The sequence below is a fragment of the Sturnus vulgaris genome, chromosome 9 (genome assembly GCF_052056855.1).
Source record: "Sturnus vulgaris isolate bStuVul1 chromosome 9, bStuVul1.hap1, whole genome shotgun sequence".
Lineage (NCBI taxonomy): Eukaryota > Metazoa > Chordata > Aves > Passeriformes > Sturnidae > Sturnus > Sturnus vulgaris.
Window position 1 is genome coordinate 31295904 of NC_142251.1, and position 20760 is coordinate 31316663.

Consider the following 20760-nt stretch of genomic DNA (forward strand, 5'->3'; position numbering starts at 1 on the left):
GACAACGTAGAACACGTCTCTGTCCTGGCACATTTTCGTGTGCGATACTTCCCTCCGGGTCTTCGGGCCTTGCGAAGCTCCGTGTACTGCGAGCGCTGCTACTCGCAGCTCAGAAGGACCGTGGAGCTAGCGGCGAATTCGGAGAGCTCTTCGCTGCACTGCGCCGCTCGCAAGCGGCTTCGTTCTTCGCCTTCTGCCGTCCGGCGAGAGCTGAACTCCGGCGGTCAGTTGCAGCTCTGCCCAACAGCGTGTTCTCAGTTCTGCGGGCAAGCACGCCCTCTTGCCTTGGCCCCGAGAGCAAAGTCCCGAGCGAGCACTCGACTCAGTGCAATGCACCCGGAAGGACGCTCTCGCTCGCCTTTCAAGGAGCGATTCCTAACAGCAGAAGCAGCAGAGGCACAAACTGCATGACGAGAAGGGACAACGTAGAACACGTCTCTGTCCTGGCACATTTTCGTGTGCGATACTTCCCTCCGGGTCTTCGGGCCTTGCGAAGCTCCGTGTACTGCGAGCGCTGCTACTCGCAGCTCAGAAGGACCGTGGAGCTAGCGGCGAATTCGGAGAGCTCTTCGCTGCACTGCGCCGCTCGCAAGCGGCTTCGTTCTTCGCCTTCTGCCGTCCGGCGAGAGCTGAACTCCGGCGGTCAGTTGCAGCTCTGCCCAACAGCGTGTTCTCAGTTCTGCGGGCAAGCACGCCCTCTTGCCTTGGCCCCGAGAGCAAAGTCCCGAGCGAGCACTCGACTCAGTGCAATGCACCCGGAAGGACGCTCTCGCTCGCCTTTCAAGGAGCGATTCCTAACAGCAGAAGCAGCAGAGGCACAAACTGCATGACGAGAAGGGACAACGTAGAACACGTCTCTGTCCTGGCACATTTTCGTGTGCGATACTTCCCTCCGGGTCTTCGGGCCTTGCGAAGCTCCGTGTACTGCGAGCGCTGCTACTCGCAGCTGAGAAGGACCGTGGAGCTAGCGGCGAATTCGGAGAGCTCTTCGCTGCACTGCGCCGCTCGCAAGCGGCTTCGTTCTTCGCCTTCTGCCGTCCGGCGAGAGCTGAACTCCGGCGGTCAGTTGCCGCTCTGCCCAACAGCGTGTTCTCAGTTCTGCGGGCAAGCACGCCCTCTTGCCTTGGCCCCGAGAGCAAAGTCCCGAGCGAGCACTCGACTCAGTGCAATGCACCCGGAAGGACGCTCTCGCTCGTCTTTCAAGGAGCGATTCCTAACAGCAGAAGCAGCAGAGGCACAAACTGCATGACGAGAAGGGACAACGTAGAACACGTCTCTGTCCTGGTACATTTTCGTGTGCGATACTTCCCTCCGGGTCTTCGGGCCTTGCGAAGCTCCGTGTACTGCGAGCGCTGCTACTCGCAGCTGAGAAGGACCGTGGAGCTAGCGGCGAATTCGGAGAGCTCTTCGCTGCACTGCGCCGCTCGCAAGCGGCTTCGTTCTTCGCCTTCTGCCGTCCGGCGAGAGCTGAACTCCGGCGGTCAGTTGCAGCTCTGCCCAACAGCGTGTTCTCAGTTCTGCGGGCAAGCACGCCCTCTTGCCTTGGCCCCGAGAGCAAAGTCCCGAGCGAGCACTCGACTCAGTGCAATGCACCCGGAAGGACGCTCTCGCTCGTCTTTCAAGGAGCGATTCCTAACAGCAGAAGCAGCAGAGGCACAAACTGCATGACGAGAAGGGACAACGTAGAACACGTCTCTGTCCTGGCACATTTTCGTGTGCGATACTTCCCTCCGGGTCTTCGGGCCTTGCGAAGCTCCGTGTACTGCGAGCGCTGCTACTCGCAGCTGAGAAGGACCGTGGAGCTAGCGGCGAATTCGGAGAGCTCTTCGCTGCACTGCGCCGCTCGCAAGCGGCTTCGTTCTTCGCCTTCTGCCGTCCGGCGAGAGCTGAACTCCGGCGGTCAGTTGCAGCTCTGCCCAACAGCGTGTTCTCAGTTCTGCGGGCAAGCACGCCCTCTTGCCTTGGCCCCGAGAGCAAAGTCCCGAGCGAGCACTCGACTCAGTGCAATGCACCCGGAAGGACGCTCTCGCTCGCCTTTCAAGGAGCGATTCCTAACAGCAGAAGCAGCAGAGGCACAAACTGCATGACGAGAAGGGACAACGTAGAACACGTCTCTGTCCTGGCACATTTTCGTGTGCGATACTTCCCTCCGGGTCTTCGGGCCTTGCGAAGCTCCGTGTACTGCGAGCGCTGCTACTCGCAGCTCAGAAGGACCGTGGAGCTAGCGGCGAATTCGGAGAGCTCTTCGCTGCACTGCGCCGCTCGCAAGCGGCTTCGTTCTTCGCCTTCTGCCGTCCGGCGAGAGCTGAACTCCGGCGGTCAGTTGCAGCTCTGCCCAACAGCGTGTTCTCAGTTCTGCGGGCAAGCACGCCCTCTTGCCTTGGCCCCGAGAGCAAAGTCCCGAGCGAGCACTCGACTCAGTGCAATGCACCCGGAAGGACGCTCTCGCTCGCCTTTCAAGGAGCGATTCTTAACAGCAGAAGCAGCAGAGGCACAAACTGCATGACGAGAAGGGACAACGTAGAACACGTCTCTGTCCTGGCACATTTTCGTGTGCGATACTTCCCTCCGGGTCTTCGGGCCTTGCGAAGCTCCGTGTACTGCGAGCGCTGCTACTCGCAGCTCAGAAGGACCGTGGAGCTAGCGGCGAATTCGGAGAGCTCTTCGCTGCACTGCGCCGCTCGCAAGCGGCTTCGTTCTTCGCCTTCTGCCGTCCGGCGAGAGCTGAACTCCGGCGGTCAGTTGCAGCTCTGCCCAACAGCGTGTTCTCAGTTCTGCGGGCAAGCACGCCCTCTTGCCTTGGCCCCGAGAGCAAAGTCCCGAGCGAGCACTCGACTCAGTGCAATGCACCCGGAAGGACGCTCTCGCTCGCCTTTCAAGGAGCGATTCCTAACAGCAGAAGCAGCAGAGGCACAAACTGCATGACGAGAAGGGACAACGTAGAACACGTCTCTGTCCTGGCACATTTTCGTGTGCGATACTTCCCTCCGGGTCTTCGGGCCTTGCGAAGCTCCGTGTACTGCGAGCGCTGCTACTCGCAGCTCAGAAGGACCGTGGAGCTAGCGGCGAATTCGGAGAGCTCTTCGCTGCACTGCGCCGCTCGCAAGCGGCTTCGTTCTTCGCCTTCTGCCGTCCGGCGAGAGCTGAACTCCGGCGGTCAGTTGCAGCTCTGCCCAACAGCGTGTTCTCAGTTCTGCGGGCAAGCACGCCCTCTTGCCTTGGCCCCGAGAGCAAAGTCCCGAGCGAGCACTCGACTCAGTGCAATGCACCCGGAAGGACGCTCTCGCTCGTCTTTCAAGGAGCGATTCCTAACAGCAGAAGCAGCAGAGGCACAAACTGCATGACGAGAAGGGACAACGTAGAACACGTCTCTGTCCTGGTACATTTTCGTGTGCGATACTTCCCTCCGGGTCTTCGGGCCTTGCGAAGCCCTGTGTACTGCGAGCGCTGCTACTCGCAGCTGAGAAGGACCGTGGAGCTAGCGGCGAATTCGGAGAGCTCTTCGCTGCACTGCGCCGCTCGCAAGCGGCTTCGTTCTTCGCCTTCTGCCGTCCGGCGAGAGCTGAACTCCGGCGGTCAGTTGCAGCTCTGCCCAACAGCGTGTTCTCAGTTCTGCGGGCAAGCACGCCCTCTTGCCTTGGCCCCGAGAGCAAAGTCCCGAGCGAGCACTCGACTCAGTGCAATGCACCCGGAAGGACGCTCTCGCTCGCCTTTCAAGGAGCGATTCCTAACAGCAGAAGCAGCAGAGGCACAAACTGCATGACGAGAAGGGACAACGTAGAACACGTCTCTGTCCTGGCACATTTTCGTGTGCGATACTTCCCTCCGGGTCTTCGGGCCTTGCGAAGCTCCGTGTACTGCGAGCGCTGCTACTCGCAGCTCAGAAGGACCGTGGAGCTAGCGGCGAATTCGGAGAGCTCTTCGCTGCACTGCGCCGCTCGCAAGCGGCTTCGTTCTTCGCCTTCTGCCGTCCGGCGAGAGCTGAACTCCGGCGGTCAGTTGCAGCTCTGCCCAACAGCGTGTTCTCAGTTCTGCGGGCAAGCACGCCCTCTTGCCTTGGCCCCGAGAGCAAAGTCCCGAGCGAGCACTCGACTCAGTGCAATGCACCCGGAAGGACGCTCTCGCTCGCCTTTCAAGGAGCGATTCCTAACAGCAGAAGCAGCAGAGGCACAAACTGCATGACGAGAAGGGACAACGTAGAACACGTCTCTGTCCTGGCACATTTGCGTGTGCGATACTTCCCTCCGGGTCTTCGGGCCTTGCGAAGCTCCGTGTACTGCGAGCGCTGCTACTCGCAGCTCAGAAGGACCGTGGAGCTAGCGGCGAATTCGGAGAGCTCTTCGCTGCACTGCGCCGCTCGCAAGCGGCTTCGTTCTTCGCCTTCTGCCGTCCGGCGAGAGCTGAACTCCGGCGGTCAGTTGCAGCTCTGCCCAACAGCGTGTTCTCAGTTCTGCGGGCAAGCACGCCCTCTTGCCTTGGCCCCGAGAGCAAAGTCCCGAGCGAGCACTCGACTCAGTGCAATGCACCCGGAAGGACGCTCTCGCTCGTCTTTCAAGGAGCGATTCTTAACAGCAGAAGCAGCAGAGGCACAAACTGCATGACGAGAAGGGACAACGTAGAACACGTCTCTGTCCTGGCACATTTTCGTGTGCGATACTTCCCTCCGGGTCTTCGGGCCTTGCGAAGCTCCGTGTACTGCGAGCGCTGCTACTCGCAGCTCAGAAGGACCGTGGAGCTAGCGGCGAATTCGGAGAGCTCTTCGCTGCACTGCGCCGCTCGCAAGCGGCTTCGTTCTTCGCCTTCTGCCGTCCGGCGAGAGCTGAACTCCGGCGGTCAGTTGCAGCTCTGCCCAACAGCGTGTTCTCAGTTCTGCGGGCAAGCACGCCCTCTTGCCTTGGCCCCGGGAGCAAAGTCCCGAGCGAGCACTCGACTCAGTGCAATGCACCCGGAAGGACGCTCTCGCTCGTCTTTCAAGGAGCGATTCCTAACAGCAGAAGCAGCAGAGGCACAAACTGCATGACGAGAAGGGACAACGTAGAACACGTCTCTGTCCTGGCACATTTTCGTGTGCGATACTTCCCTCCGGGTCTTCGGGCCTTGCGAAGCTCCGTGTACTGCGAGCGCTGCTACTCGCAGCTCAGAAGGACCGTGGAGCTAGCGGCGAATTCGGAGAGCTCTTCGCTGCACTGCGCCGCTCGCAAGCGGCTTCGTTCTTCGCCTTCTGCCGTCCGGCGAGAGCTGAACTCCGGCGGTCAGTTGCAGCTCTGCCCAACAGCGTGTTCTCAGTTCTGCGGGCAAGCACGCCCTCTTGCCTTGGCCCCGAGAGCAAAGTCCCGAGCGAGCACTCGACTCAGTGCAATGCACCCGGAAGGACGCTCTCGCTCGCCTTTCAAGGAGCGATTCCTAACAGCAGAAGCAGCAGAGGCACAAACTGCATGACGAGAAGGGACAACGTAGAACACGTCTCTGTCCTGGCACATTTTCGTGTGCGATACTTCCCTCCGGGTCTTCGGGCCTTGCGAAGCTCCGTGTACTGCGAGCGCTGCTACTCGCAGCTCAGAAGGACCGTGGAGCTAGCGGCGAATTCGGAGAGCTCTTCGCTGCACTGCGCCGCTCGCAAGCGGCTTCGTTCTTCGCCTTCTGCCGTCCGGCGAGAGCTGAACTCCGGCGGTCAGTTGCAGCTCTGCCCAACAGCGTGTTCTCAGTTCTGCGGGCAAGCACGCCCTCTTGCCTTGGCCCCGGGAGCAAAGTCCCGAGCGAGCACTCGACTCAGTGCAATGCACCCGGAAGGACGCTCTCGCTCGTCTTTCAAGGAGCGATTCCTAACAGCAGAAGCAGCAGAGGCACAAACTGCATGACGAGAAGGGACAACGTAGAACACGTCTCTGTCCTGGCACATTTTCGTGTGCGATACTTCCCTCCGGGTCTTCGGGCCTTGCGAAGCTCCGTGTACTGCGAGCGCTGCTACTCGCAGCTCAGAAGGACCGTGGAGCTAGCGGCGAATTCGGAGAGCTCTTCGCTGCACTGCGCCGCTCGCAAGCGGCTTCGTTCTTCGCCTTCTGCCGTCCGGCGAGAGCTGAACTCCGGCGGTCAGTTGCAGCTCTGCCCAACAGCGTGTTCTCAGTTCTGCGGGCAAGCACGCCCTCTTGCCTTGGCCCCGAGAGCAAAGTCCCGAGCGAGCACTCGACTCAGTGCAATGCACCCGGAAGGACGCTCTCGCTCGCCTTTCAAGGAGCGATTCCTAACAGCAGAAGCAGCAGAGGCACAAACTGCATGACGAGAAGGGACAACGTAGAACACGTCTCTGTCCTGGCACATTTTCGTGTGCGATACTTCCCTCCGGGTCTTCGGGCCTTGCGAAGCTCCGTGTACTGCGAGCGCTGCTACTCGCAGCTCAGAAGGACCGTGGAGCTAGCGGCGAATTCGGAGAGCTCTTCGCTGCACTGCGCCGCTCGCAAGCGGCTTCGTTCTTCGCCTTCTGCCGTCCGGCGAGAGCTGAACTCCGGCGGTCAGTTGCAGCTCTGCCCAACAGCGTGTTCTCAGTTCTGCGGGCAAGCACGCCCTCTTGCCTTGGCCCCGAGAGCAAAGTCCCGAGCGAGCACTCGACTCAGTGCAATGCACCCGGAAGGACGCTCTCGCTCGTCTTTCAAGGAGCGATTCCTAACAGCAGAAGCAGCAGAGGCACAAACTGCATGACGAGAAGGGACAACGTAGAACACGTCTCTGTCCTGGCACATTTGCGTGTGCGATACTTCCCTCCGGGTCTTCGGGCCTTGCGAAGCTCCGTGTACTGCGAGCGCTGCTACTCGCAGCTCAGAAGGACCGTGGAGCTAGCGGCGAATTCGGAGAGCTCTTCGCTGCACTGCGCCGCTCGCAAGCGGCTTCGTTCTTCGCCTTCTGCCGTCCGGCGAGAGCTGAACTCCGGCGGTCAGTTGCAGCTCTGCCCAACAGCGTGTTCTCAGTTCTGCGGGCAAGCACGCCCTCTTGCCTTGGCCCCGAGAGCAAAGTCCCGAGCGAGCACTCGACTCAGTGCAATGCACCCGGAAGGACGCTCTCGCTCGTCTTTCAAGGAGCGATTCCTAACAGCAGAAGCAGCAGAGGCACAAACTGCATGACGAGAAGGGACAACGTAGAACACGTCTCTGTCCTGGCACATTTTCGTGTGCGATACTTCCCTCCGGGTCTTCGGGCCTTGCGAAGCTCCGTGTACTGCGAGCGCTGCTACTCGCAGCTCAGAAGGACCGTGGAGCTAGCGGCGAATTCGGAGAGCTCTTCGCTGCACTGCGCCGCTCGCAAGCGGCTTCGTTCTTCGCCTTCTGCCGTCCGGCGAGAGCTGAACTCCGGCGGTCAGTTGCAGCTCTGCCCAACAGCGTGTTCTCAGTTCTGCGGGCAAGCACGCCCTCTTGCCTTGGCCCCGAGAGCAAAGTCCCGAGCGAGCACTCGACTCAGTGCAATGCACCCGGAAGGACGCTCTCGCTCGTCTTTCAAGGAGCGATTCCTAACAGCAGAAGCAGCAGAGGCACAAACTGCATGACGAGAAGGGACAACGTAGAACACGTCTCTGTCCTGGCACATTTGCGTGTGCGATACTTCCCTCCGGGTCTTCGGGCCTTGCGAAGCTCCGTGTACTGCGAGCGCTGCTACTCGCAGCTCAGAAGGACCGTGGAGCTAGCGGCGAATTCGGAGAGCTCTTCGCTGCACTGCGCCGCTCGCAAGCGCCTTCGTTCTTCGCCTTCTGCCGTCCGGCGAGAGCTGAACTCCGGCGGTCAGTTGCCGCTCTGCCCAACAGCGTGTTCTCAGTTCTGCGGGCAAGCACGCCCTCTTGCCTTGGCTCCGAGTGCAAAGTCCCGAGCGAGCACTCGACTCAGTGCAAAGCCCCCAGAAAGACGCTCTCGCTCGTCTTTCAAGGAGCGATTCCTAACAGCAGAAGCAGCAGAGGCACAAACTGGACGACCAGAAGGGACAATGTAGAACACGTCTCTGTCCTGGCACATTATCGTGCGCGATACTTCCCTCCGGGTCTTCGGTCCTTGCGAAGCTCTATGTACTGCGAGCGCTGCTACTTGCAGCTGAGAAGGACCGTGGAGCTAGCGGCGAATTCGGAGAGCGCTAAGCACGAAGTCAAGAAGCGAGACGTGTCCCTGCAATGCGGTGCTAATAGCAGCTTCCTCGCGGCGGGGGCGAGCTCCGGGCACAAGACATTCTCGTCCTCGCAACGGATCTCTGTGAAGGGCGTAGGCGAAAAGCTTTCGTTTTCCATTCGAACTGCGAGAGAGGCAGACTGTTGCACGGAGCTCTGAGAACAAAGGTGCACGCCCTAGGCGGGCTTGGTCAGAAGCAGCGTTCTCTAGCTCTTGGCTGCCGGCGCACTTGTGGTTGTGTGGCGTCCTTGCAGCGGCTTCTGGCCGCCGGCAAGTGAAAGCGGCTCCACGCTTGGGCGAGGGCGGTGAACGAAGCGGCACTAGTCCCGTGCTTGTGTGCACCACGTTACAGGCTACTAGGAGAGGAAGGTGGTTGACTCTCGCTTGCCTTCCCAAGTGCCCTTAGTAGTCGGAAGGAGCAAGCTGAAGCACTGCTGCTTGTGCTACTCCTTGGTTCCCTTGCAGCCCGCTGTGAAAGCTTTGGCTATCGCTTCTAGGCGCCGAGTTGCACACAGCACCACGGTAAGTGCCTCGGAGAAGGGAAATCCAGAGTGCAGCGAGGAGCTGGACGTGGCTTACGTGCAGTAAGGAGAAGGTGAACCTAGGCACTGCCTCTTCAATCTGGCCGCCTCTGCTCTGGTAGCAACTTTTGCAAGTCGGCAAAGGGAGCCGCGAGTATGTAGAACGGAGGGCAGCGAGACGCCGTGTGTTATGCGCCCTTTCAAAGCTGCTGCCAGGGGGCTACTTTGAGAACGCTTTTTTCTTCCTCGCGTCCTTCTCGCTTCGCTCTAGCTACATGGAGTACAGCACAGCGAAGGAGTGAGGACGGGCAATGCCCCAGCTTTTGCCCTGGCGTGCAACGGCTGTGTGCTGCTTTTCCAAGCAGCAAGAGCACTGAGAAGTGAAAGCGATTGTGAAGGAGCTCTTTGGCTGCTCGTGTGCTATTCGCTGCATTGCGCCGCTCGCAAGCGGCTTCGTTCTTCACCTTCTGCCGTCCGGAGAGAGCTGAACTCCGGCGGTCAGTTTCAGCTCTGCCCAACAGCGTGTTCTCAGTTCTGCGAGCAAGCACGCCCTGTTGCCTTGGCTCCGAGTGCAAAGTCCCGAGCGAGCACTCGACTCAGTGCAATGCACCCAGAAAGACGTTCTCGCTCGTCTTTCAAGGAGCGATTCCTAACAGCAGAAGCAGCAGAGGCACAAACTGCATGACGAGAAGGGACAACGTGGAACACGTCTCTGTCCTGGCACATTATCGTGCGTGATACTTCCCTCCGGGTCTTCGGTCCTTGCGAAGCTCTATGTACTGCGAGCGCTGCTACTTGCAGCTGAGAAAGACCGTGGAGCTAGCGGCGAATTCGGAGAGCGCTAAGCACGAAGTCAAGAAGCGAGACGTGTCCCTGCAATGCGGTGCTAATAGCAGCTTCCTCGCGGCGGGGGCGAGCTCCGGCCACAAAGCATTCTCGTCCTGGCAACGGATCTCTGTGAAGGGCGTAGGCGAAAAGCTTTCGTTTTCCATTCGAACTGCGAGAGAGGCAGACTGTTGCACGGAGCTCTGAGAACAAAGGTGCACGCCCTAGGCGGGCTTGGGCAGAAGCAGCGTTCTCTAGCTCTTGGCTGCCGGCGCACTTGTGGTTGTGTGGCGCCCTTGCAGCGGCTTCTGGCCGCCGGCAAGTGAAAGCGGCTCCACGCTTGGGAGAGGGCGGTGAACGAAGCGGCACTAGTCCCGTGCTTGTGTGCACCACGTTACAGGCTACTAGGAGAGGAAGGTGGTTGACTCTCGCTTGCCTTCCCAAGTGCCCTTAGCAGTCGGAAGGAGCAAGCTGAAGCACTGCTGCTTGTGCTGCTCCTTGGTTCCCTTGCAACCCGCTGTGAAAGCTTTGGCGGTCACTTATATGCGCCGAGTTGCACAAAGCACCACGGTAAGTGCCTCGGAGAAGGGAAATCCAGAGTGCAGCGAGGAGCTGGACGTGGCTTACGTGCAGTAAGGAGAAGGTGAACCTAGGCACTGCCTCTTCAATCTGGCCGCCTCTGCTCTGGTAGCAACTTTTGCAAGTCGGCAAAGGGAGCCGCGAGTATGTAGAACGGAGGGCAGCGAGACGCCGTGTGTTATGCGCGCTTTCAGGGCTGCTGCCAGGGGGCTACTTTGAGAACGCTTTTTTCTACCTCGCGTCCTGTTCGCTTCGCTCTAGCTGCATGGAGTACAGCACAGCGAAGAAGCGAGGACGGGCACTGCCCCAGCTTTTGTCCTGGCGTGCAACGGCTGTGTGCTGCTTTTCCAAGCAGCAAGAGCACTGAGAAGTGAAAGCGATTGTGAAGGAGCTCTTTGCCTGCTCATGTGCTCTTCGCTGCACTGCGCCGCTCGCAAGCGGCTTCGTTCTTCGCCTTCTGCCGTCCGGCGAGAGCTGAACTCCGGCGGTCAGTTGCAGCTCTGACCAACAGCGTGTTCTCAGTTCTGCGGGCAAGCACGCCCTCTTGCCTTGGCCCCGAGAGCAAAGTCCCGAGCGAGCACTCGACTCAGTGCAATGCACCCGGAAGGACGCTCTCGCTCGTCTTTCAAGGAGCGATTCCTAACAGCAGAAGCAGCAGAGGCACAAACTGCATGACGAGAAGGGACAACGTAGAACACGTCTCTGTCCTGGCACATTTTCGTGTGCGATACTTCCCTCCGGGTCTTCGGGCCTTGCGAAGCTCCGTGTACTGCGAGCGCTGCTACTCGCAGCTGAGAAGGACCGTGGAGCTAGCGGCGAATTCGGAGAGCTCTTCGCTGCACTGCGCCGCTCGCAAGCGGCTTCGTTCTTCGCCTTCTGCCGTCCGGCGAGAGCTGAACTCCGGCGGTCAGTTGCAGCTCTGACCAACAGCGTGTTCTCAGTTCTGCGGGCAAGCACGCCCTCTTGCCTTGGCCCCGAGAGCAAAGTCCCGAGCGAGCACTCGACTCAGTGCAATGCACCCGGAAGGACGCTCTCGCTCGTCTTTCAAGGAGCGATTCCTAACAGCAGAAGCAGCAGAGGCACAAACTGCATGACGAGAAGGGACAACGTAGAACACGTCTCTGTCCTGGCACATTTTCGTGTGCGATACTTCCCTCCGGGTCTTCGGGCCTTGCGAAGCTCCGTGTACTGCGAGCGCTGCTACTCGCAGCTCAGAAGGACCGTGGAGCTAGCGGCGAATTCGGAGAGCTCTTCGCTGCACTGCGCCGCTCGCAAGCGGCTTCGTTCTTCGCCTTCTGCCGTCCGGCGAGAGCTGAACTCCGGCGGTCAGTTGCAGCTCTGCCCAACAGCGTGTTCTCAGTTCTGCGGGCAAGCACGCCCTCTTGCCTTGGCCCCGAGAGCAAAGTCCCGAGCGAGCACTCGACTCAGTGCAATGCACCCGGAAGGACGCTCTCGCTCGCCTTTCAAGGAGCGATTCCTAACAGCAGAAGCAGCAGAGGCACAAACTGCATGACGAGAAGGGACAACGTAGAACACGTCTCTGTCCTGGCACATTTTCGTGTGCGATACTTCCCTCCGGGTCTTCGGGCCTTGCGAAGCTCCGTGTACTGCGAGCGCTGCTACTCGCAGCTCAGAAGGACCGTGGAGCTAGCGGCGAATTCGGAGAGCTCTTCGCTGCGCTGCGCCGCTCGCAAGCGGCTTCGTTCTTCGCCTTCTGCCGTCCGGCGAGAGCTGAACTCCGGCGGTCAGTTGCAGCTCTGCCCAACAGCGTGTTCTCAGTTCTGCGGGCAAGCACGCCCTCTTGCCTTGGCCCCGAGAGCAAAGTCCCGAGCGAGCACTCGACTCAGTGCAATGCACCCGGAAGGACGCTCTCGCTCGCCTTTCAAGGAGCGATTCCTAACAGCAGAAGCAGCAGAGGCACAAACTGCATGACGAGAAGGGACAACGTAGAACACGTCTCTGTCCTGGCACATTTTCGTGTGCGATACTTCCCTCCGGGTCTTCGGGCCTTGCGAAGCTCCGTGTACTGCGAGCGCTGCTACTCGCAGCTCAGAAGGACCGTGGAGCTAGCGGCGAATTCGGAGAGCTCTTCGCTGCACTGCGCCGCTCGCAAGCGGCTTCGTTCTTCGCCTTCTGCCGTCCGGCGAGAGCTGAACTCCGGCGGTCAGTTGCAGCTCTGCCCAACAGCGTGTTCTCAGTTCTGCGGGCAAGCACGCCCTCTTGCCTTGGCCCCGAGAGCAAAGTCCCGAGCGAGCACTCGACTCAGTGCAATGCACCCGGAAGGACGCTCTCGCTCGCCTTTCAAGGAGCGATTCCTAACAGCAGAAGCAGCAGAGGCACAAACTGCATGACGAGAAGGGACAACGTAGAACACGTCTCTGTCCTGGCACATTTTCGTGTGCGATACTTCCCTCCGGGTCTTCGGGCCTTGCGAAGCTCCGTGTACTGCGAGCGCTGCTACTCGCAGCTCAGAAGGACCGTGGAGCTAGCGGCGAATTCGGAGAGCTCTTCGCTGCACTGCGCCGCTCGCAAGCGGCTTCGTTCTTCGCCTTCTGCCGTCCGGCGAGAGCTGAACTCCGGCGGTCAGTTGCAGCTCTGCCCAACAGCGTGTTCTCAGTTCTGCGGGCAAGCACGCCCTCTTGCCTTGGCCCCGAGAGCAAAGTCCCGAGCGAGCACTCGACTCAGTGCAATGCACCCGGAAGGACGCTCTCGCTCGCCTTTCAAGGAGCGATTCCTAACAGCAGAAGCAGCAGAGGCACAAACTGCATGACGAGAAGGGACAACGTAGAACACGTCTCTGTCCTGGCACATTTTCGTGTGCGATACTTCCCTCCGGGTCTTCGGGCCTTGCGAAGCTCCGTGTACTGCGAGCGCTGCTACTCGCAGCTGAGAAGGACCGTGGAGCTAGCGGCGAATTCGGAGAGCTCTTCGCTGCACTGCGCCGCTCGCAAGCGGCTTCGTTCTTCGCCTTCTGCCGTCCGGCGAGAGCTGAACTCCGGCGGTCAGTTGCAGCTCTGCCCAACAGCGTGTTCTCAGTTCTGCGGGCAAGCACGCCCTCTTGCCTTGGCCCCGAGAGCAAAGTCCCGAGCGAGCACTCGACTCAGTGCAATGCACCCGGAAGGACGCTCTCGCTCGCCTTTCAAGGAGCGATTCCTAACAGCAGAAGCAGCAGAGGCACAAACTGCATGACGAGAAGGGACAACGTAGAACACGTCTCTGTCCTGGCACATTTTCGTGTGCGATACTTCCCTCCGGGTCTTCGGGCCTTGCGAAGCTCCGTGTACTGCGAGCGCTGCTACTCGCAGCTGAGAAGGACCGTGGAGCTAGCGGCGAATTCGGAGAGCTCTTCGCTGCACTGCGCCGCTCGCAAGCGGCTTCGTTCTTCGCCTTCTGCCGTCCGGCGAGAGCTGAACTCCGGCGGTCAGTTGCCGCTCTGCCCAACAGCGTGTTCTCAGTTCTGCGGGCAAGCACGCCCTCTTGCCTTGGCCCCGAGAGCAAAGTCCCGAGCGAGCACTCGACTCAGTGCAATGCACCCGGAAGGACGCTCTCGCTCGTCTTTCAAGGAGCGATTCCTAACAGCAGAAGCAGCAGAGGCACAAACTGCATGACGAGAAGGGACAACGTAGAACACGTCTCTGTCCTGGTACATTTTCGTGTGCGATACTTCCCTCCGGGTCTTCGGGCCTTGCGAAGCTCCGTGTACTGCGAGCGCTGCTACTCGCAGCTCAGAAGGACCGTGGAGCTAGCGGCGAATTCGGAGAGCTCTTCGCTGCACTGCGCCGCTCGCAAGCGGCTTCGTTCTTCGCCTTCTGCCGTCCGGCGAGAGCTGAACTCCGGCGGTCAGTTGCAGCTCTGCCCAACAGCGTGTTCTCAGTTCTGCGGGCAAGCACGCCCTCTTGCCTTGGCCCCGAGAGCAAAGTCCCGAGCGAGCACTCGACTCAGTGCAATGCACCCGGAAGGACGCTCTCGCTCGTCTTTCAAGGAGCGATTCCTAACAGCAGAAGCAGCAGAGGCACAAACTGCATGACGAGAAGGGACAACGTAGAACACGTCTCTGTCCTGGCACATTTTCGTGTGCGATACTTCCCTCCGGGTCTTCGGGCCTTGCGAAGCTCCGTGTACTGCGAGCGCTGCTACTCGCAGCTCAGAAGGACCGTGGAGCTAGCGGCGAATTCGGAGAGCTCTTCGCTGCACTGCGCCGCTCGCAAGCGGCTTCGTTCTTCGCCTTCTGCCGTCCGGCGAGAGCTGAACTCCGGCGGTCAGTTGCAGCTCTGCCCAACAGCGTGTTCTCAGTTCTGCGGGCAAGCACGCCCTCTTGCCTTGGCCCCGAGAGCAAAGTCCCGAGCGAGCACTCGACTCAGTGCAATGCACCCGGAAGGACGCTCTCGCTCGCCTTTCAAGGAGCGATTCCTAACAGCAGAAGCAGCAGAGGCACAAACTGCATGACGAGAAGGGACAACGTAGAACACGTCTCTGTCCTGGCACATTTTCGTGTGCGATACTTCCCTCCGGGTCTTCGGGCCTTGCGAAGCTCCGTGTACTGCGAGCGCTGCTACTCGCAGCTCAGAAGGACCGTGGAGCTAGCGGCGAATTCGGAGAGCTCTTCGCTGCACTGCGCCGCTCGCAAGCGGCTTCGTTCTTCGCCTTCTGCCGTCCGGCGAGAGCTGAACTCCGGCGGTCAGTTGCAGCTCTGCCCAACAGCGTGTTCTCAGTTCTGCGGGCAAGCACGCCCTCTTGCCTTGGCCCCGAGAGCAAAGTCCCGAGCGAGCACTCGACTCAGTGCAATGCACCCGGAAGGACGCTCTCGCTCGCCTTTCAAGGAGCGATTCTTAACAGCAGAAGCAGCAGAGGCACAAACTGCATGACGAGAAGGGACAACGTAGAACACGTCTCTGTCCTGGCACATTTTCGTGTGCGATACTTCCCTCCGGGTCTTCGGGCCTTGCGAAGCTCCGTGTACTGCGAGCGCTGCTACTCGCAGCTCAGAAGGACCGTGGAGCTAGCGGCGAATTCGGAGAGCTCTTCGCTGCACTGCGCCGCTCGCAAGCGGCTTCGTTCTTCGCCTTCTGCCGTCCGGCGAGAGCTGAACTCCGGCGGTCAGTTGCAGCTCTGCCCAACAGCGTGTTCTCAGTTCTGCGGGCAAGCACGCCCTCTTGCCTTGGCCCCGAGAGCAAAGTCCCGAGCGAGCACTCGACTCAGTGCAATGCACCCGGAAGGACGCTCTCGCTCGCCTTTCAAGGAGCGATTCCTAACAGCAGAAGCAGCAGAGGCACAAACTGCATGACGAGAAGGGACAACGTAGAACACGTCTCTGTCCTGGCACATTTTCGTGTGCGATACTTCCCTCCGGGTCTTCGGGCCTTGCGAAGCTCCGTGTACTGCGAGCGCTGCTACTCGCAGCTCAGAAGGACCGTGGAGCTAGCGGCGAATTCGGAGAGCTCTTCGCTGCACTGCGCCGCTCGCAAGCGGCTTCGTTCTTCGCCTTCTGCCGTCCGGCGAGAGCTGAACTCCGGCGGTCAGTTGCAGCTCTGCCCAACAGCGTGTTCTCAGTTCTGCGGGCAAGCACGCCCTCTTGCCTTGGCCCCGAGAGCAAAGTCCCGAGCGAGCACTCGACTCAGTGCAATGCACCCGGAAGGACGCTCTCGCTCGTCTTTCAAGGAGCGATTCCTAACAGCAGAAGCAGCAGAGGCACAAACTGCATGACGAGAAGGGACAACGTAGAACACGTCTCTGTCCTGGTACATTTTCGTGTGCGATACTTCCCTCCGGGTCTTCGGGCCTTGCGAAGCCCTGTGTACTGCGAGCGCTGCTACTCGCAGCTGAGAAGGACCGTGGAGCTAGCGGCGAATTCGGAGAGCTCTTCGCTGCACTGCGCCGCTCGCAAGCGGCTTCGTTCTTCGCCTTCTGCCGTCCGGCGAGAGCTGAACTCCGGCGGTCAGTTGCAGCTCTGCCCAACAGCGTGTTCTCAGTTCTGCGGGCAAGCACGCCCTCTTGCCTTGGCCCCGAGAGCAAAGTCCCGAGCGAGCACTCGACTCAGTGCAATGCACCCGGAAGGACGCTCTCGCTCGCCTTTCAAGGAGCGATTCCTAACAGCAGAAGCAGCAGAGGCACAAACTGCATGACGAGAAGGGACAACGTAGAACACGTCTCTGTCCTGGCACATTTTCGTGTGCGATACTTCCCTCCGGGTCTTCGGGCCTTGCGAAGCTCCGTGTACTGCGAGCGCTGCTACTCGCAGCTCAGAAGGACCGTGGAGCTAGCGGCGAATTCGGAGAGCTCTTCGCTGCACTGCGCCGCTCGCAAGCGGCTTCGTTCTTCGCCTTCTGCCGTCCGGCGAGAGCTGAACTCCGGCGGTCAGTTGCAGCTCTGCCCAACAGCGTGTTCTCAGTTCTGCGGGCAAGCACGCCCTCTTGCCTTGGCCCCGAGAGCAAAGTCCCGAGCGAGCACTCGACTCAGTGCAATGCACCCGGAAGGACGCTCTCGCTCGCCTTTCAAGGAGCGATTCCTAACAGCAGAAGCAGCAGAGGCACAAACTGCATGACGAGAAGGGACAACGTAGAACACGTCTCTGTCCTGGCACATTTGCGTGTGCGATACTTCCCTCCGGGTCTTCGGGCCTTGCGAAGCTCCGTGTACTGCGAGCGCTGCTACTCGCAGCTCAGAAGGACCGTGGAGCTAGCGGCGAATTCGGAGAGCTCTTCGCTGCACTGCGCCGCTCGCAAGCGGCTTCGTTCTTCGCCTTCTGCCGTCCGGCGAGAGCTGAACTCCGGCGGTCAGTTGCAGCTCTGCCCAACAGCGTGTTCTCAGTTCTGCGGGCAAGCACGCCCTCTTGCCTTGGCCCCGAGAGCAAAGTCCCGAGCGAGCACTCGACTCAGTGCAATGCACCCGGAAGGACGCTCTCGCTCGTCTTTCAAGGAGCGATTCTTAACAGCAGAAGCAGCAGAGGCACAAACTGCATGACGAGAAGGGACAACGTAGAACACGTCTCTGTCCTGGCACATTTTCGTGTGCGATACTTCCCTCCGGGTCTTCGGGCCTTGCGAAGCTCCGTGTACTGCGAGCGCTGCTACTCGCAGCTCAGAAGGACCGTGGAGCTAGCGGCGAATTCGGATAGCTCTTCGCTGCACTGCGCCGCTCGCAAGCGGCTTCGTTCTTCGCCTTCTGCCGTCCGGCGAGAGCTGAACTCCGGCGGTCAGTTGCAGCTCTGCCCAACAGCGTGTTCTCAGTTCTGCGGGCAAGCACGCCCTCTTGCCTTGGCCCCGGGAGCAAAGTCCCGAGCGAGCACTCGACTCAGTGCAATGCACCCGGAAGGACGCTCTCGCTCGTCTTTCAAGGAGCGATTCCTAACAGCAGAAGCAGCAGAGGCACAAACTGCATGACGAGAAGGGACAACGTAGAACACGTCTCTGTCCTGGCACATTTTCGTGTGCGATACTTCCCTCCGGGTCTTCGGGCCTTGCGAAGCTCCGTGTACTGCGAGCGCTGCTACTCGCAGCTCAGAAGGACCGTGGAGCTAGCGGCGAATTCGGAGAGCTCTTCGCTGCACTGCGCCGCTCGCAAGCGGCTTCGTTCTTCGCCTTCTGCCGTCCGGCGAGAGCTGAACTCCGGCGGTCAGTTGCAGCTCTGCCCAACAGCGTGTTCTCAGTTCTGCGGGCAAGCACGCCCTCTTGCCTTGGCCCCGAGAGCAAAGTCCCGAGCGAGCACTCGACTCAGTGCAATGCACCCGGAAGGACGCTCTCGCTCGCCTTTCAAGGAGCGATTCCTAACAGCAGAAGCAGCAGAGGCACAAACTGCATGACGAGAAGGGACAACGTAGAACACGTCTCTGTCCTGGCACATTTTCGTGTGCGATACTTCCCTCCGGGTCTTCGGGCCTTGCGAAGCTCCGTGTACTGCGAGCGCTGCTACTCGCAGCTCAGAAGGACCGTGGAGCTAGCGGCGAATTCGGAGAGCTCTTCGCTGCACTGCGCCGCTCGCAAGCGGCTTCGTTCTTCGCCTTCTGCCGTCCGGCGAGAGCTGAACTCCGGCGGTCAGTTGCAGCTCTGCCCAACAGCGTGTTCTCAGTTCTGCGGGCAAGCACGCCCTCTTGCCTTGGCCCCGGGAGCAAAGTCCCGAGCGAGCACTCGACTCAGTGCAATGCACCCGGAAGGACGCTCTCGCTCGCCTTTCAAGGAGCGATTCCTAACAGCAGAAGCAGCAGAGGCACAAACTGCATGACGAGAAGGGACAACGTAGAACACGTCTCTGTCCTGGCACATTTTCGTGTGCGATACTTCCCTCCGGGTCTTCGGGCCTTGCGAAGCTCCGTGTACTGCGAGCGCTGCTACTCGCAGCTCAGAAGGACCGTGGAGCTAGCGGCGAATTCGGAGAGCTCTTCGCTGCACTGCGCCGCTCGCAAGCGGCTTCGTTCTTCGCCTTCTGCCGTCCGGCGAGAGCTGAACTCCGGCGGTCAGTTGCAGCTCTGCCCAACAGCGTGTTCTCAGTTCTGCGGGCAAGCACGCCCTCTTGCCTTGGCCCCGAGAGCAAAGTCCCGAGCGAGCACTCGACTCAGTGCAATGCACCCGGAAGGACGCTCTCGCTCGCCTTTCAAGGAGCGATTCCTAACAGCAGAAGCAGCAGAGGCACAAACTGCATGACGAGAAGGGACAACGTAGAACACGTCTCTGTCCTGGCACATTTTCGTGTGCGATACTTCCCTCCGGGTCTTCGGGCCTTGCGAAGCTCCGTGTACTGCGAGCGCTGCTACTCGCAGCTCAGAAGGACCGTGGAGCTAGCGGCGAATTCGGAGAGCTCTTCGCTGCACTGCGCCGCTCGCAAGCGGCTTCGTTCTTCGCCTTCTGCCGTCCGGCGAGAGCTGAACTCCGGCGGTCAGTTGCAGCTCTGCCCAACAGCGTGTTCTCAGTTCTGCGGGCAAGCACGCCCTCTTGCCTTGGCCCCGAGTGCAAAGTCCCGAGCGAGCACTCGACTCAGTGCAATGCACCCGGAAGGACGCTCTCGCTCGTCTTTCAAGGAGCGATTCCTAACAGCAGAAGCAGCAGAGGCACAAACTGCATGACGAGAAGGGACAACGTAGAACACGTCTCTGTCCTGGCACATTTTCGTGTGCGATACTTCCCTCCGGGTCTTCGGGCCTTGCGAAGCTCCGTGTACTGCGAGCGCTGCTACTCGCAGCTCAGAAGGACCGTGGAGCTAGCGGCGAATTCGGAGAGCTCTTCGCTGCACTGCGCCGCTCGCAAGCGGCTTCGTTCTTCGCCTTCTGCCGTCCGGCGACAGCTGAACTCCGGCGGTCAGTTGCAGCTCTGCCCAACAGCGTGTTCTCATTTCTGCGGGCAACACGCCCTCTTGCCTTGGCCCCGAGAGCAAAGTCCCGAGCGAGCACTCGACTCAGTGCAATGCACCCGGAAGGACGCTCTCGCTCGCCTTTCAAGGAGCGATTCCTAACAGCAGAAGCAGCAGAGGCACAAACTGCACGACGAGAAGGGACAACGTAGAACACGTCTCTGTCCTGGCACATTTTCGTGTGCGATACTTCCCTCCGGGTCTTCGGGCCTTGCGAAGCTCCGTGTACTGCGAGCGCTGCTACTCGCAGCTCAGAAGGACCGTGGAGCTAGCGGCGAATTCGGAGAGCTCTTCGCTGCACTGCGCCGCTCGCAAGCGGCTTCGTTCTTCGCCTTCTGCCGTCCGGCGAGAGCTGAACTCCGGCGGTCAGTTGCAGCTCTGCCCAACAGCGTGTTCTCAGTTCTGCGGGCAAGCACGCCCTCTTGCCTTGGCCCCGAGTGCAAAGTCCCGAGCGAGCACTCGACTCAGTGCAATGCACCCGGAAGGACGCTCTCGCTCGCCTTTCAAGGAGCGATTCCTAACAGCAGAAGCAGCAGAGGCACAAACTGCATGACGAGAAGGGACAACGTAGAACACGTCTCTGTCCTGGCACATTTTCGTGTGCGATACTTCCCTCCGGGTCTTCGGGCCTTGCGAAGCTCCGTGTACTGCGAGCGCTGCTACTCGCAGCTGAGAAGGACCGTGGAGCTAGCGGCGAATTCGGAGAGCTCTTCGCTGCACTGCGCCGCTCGCAAGCGGCTTCGTTCTTCGCCTTCTGCCGTCCGGCGAGAGCTGAACTCCGGCGGTCAGTTGCAGCTCTGCCCAACAGCGTGTTCTCAGTTCTGCGGGCAAGCACGCCCTCTTGCCTTGGCCCCGAGTGCAAAGTCCCGAGCGAGCACTCGACTCAGTGCAATGCACCCGGAAGGACGCTCTCGCTCGTCTTTCAAGGAGCGATTCCTAACAGCAGAAGCAGCAGAGGCACAAACTGCATGACGAGAAGGGACAACGTAGAACACGTCTCTGTCCTGGCACATTTGCGTGTGCGATACTTCCCTCCGGGTCTTCGGGCCTTGCGAAGCTCCGTGTACTGCGAGCGCTGCTACTCGCAGCTCAGAAGGACCGTGGAGCTAGCGGCGAATTCGGAGAGCTCTTCGCTGCACTGCGCCGCTCGCAAGCGGCTTCGTTCTTCGCCTTCTGCCGTCCGGCGAGAGCTGAACTCCGGCGGTCAGTTGCAGCTCTGCCCAACAGCGTGTTCTCAGTTCTGCGGGCAACACGCCCTCTTGCCTTGGCCCCGAGAGCAAAGTCCCGAGCGAGCACTCGACTCAGTGCAATGCACCCGGAAGGACGCTCTCGCTCGCCTTTCAAGGAGCGATTCC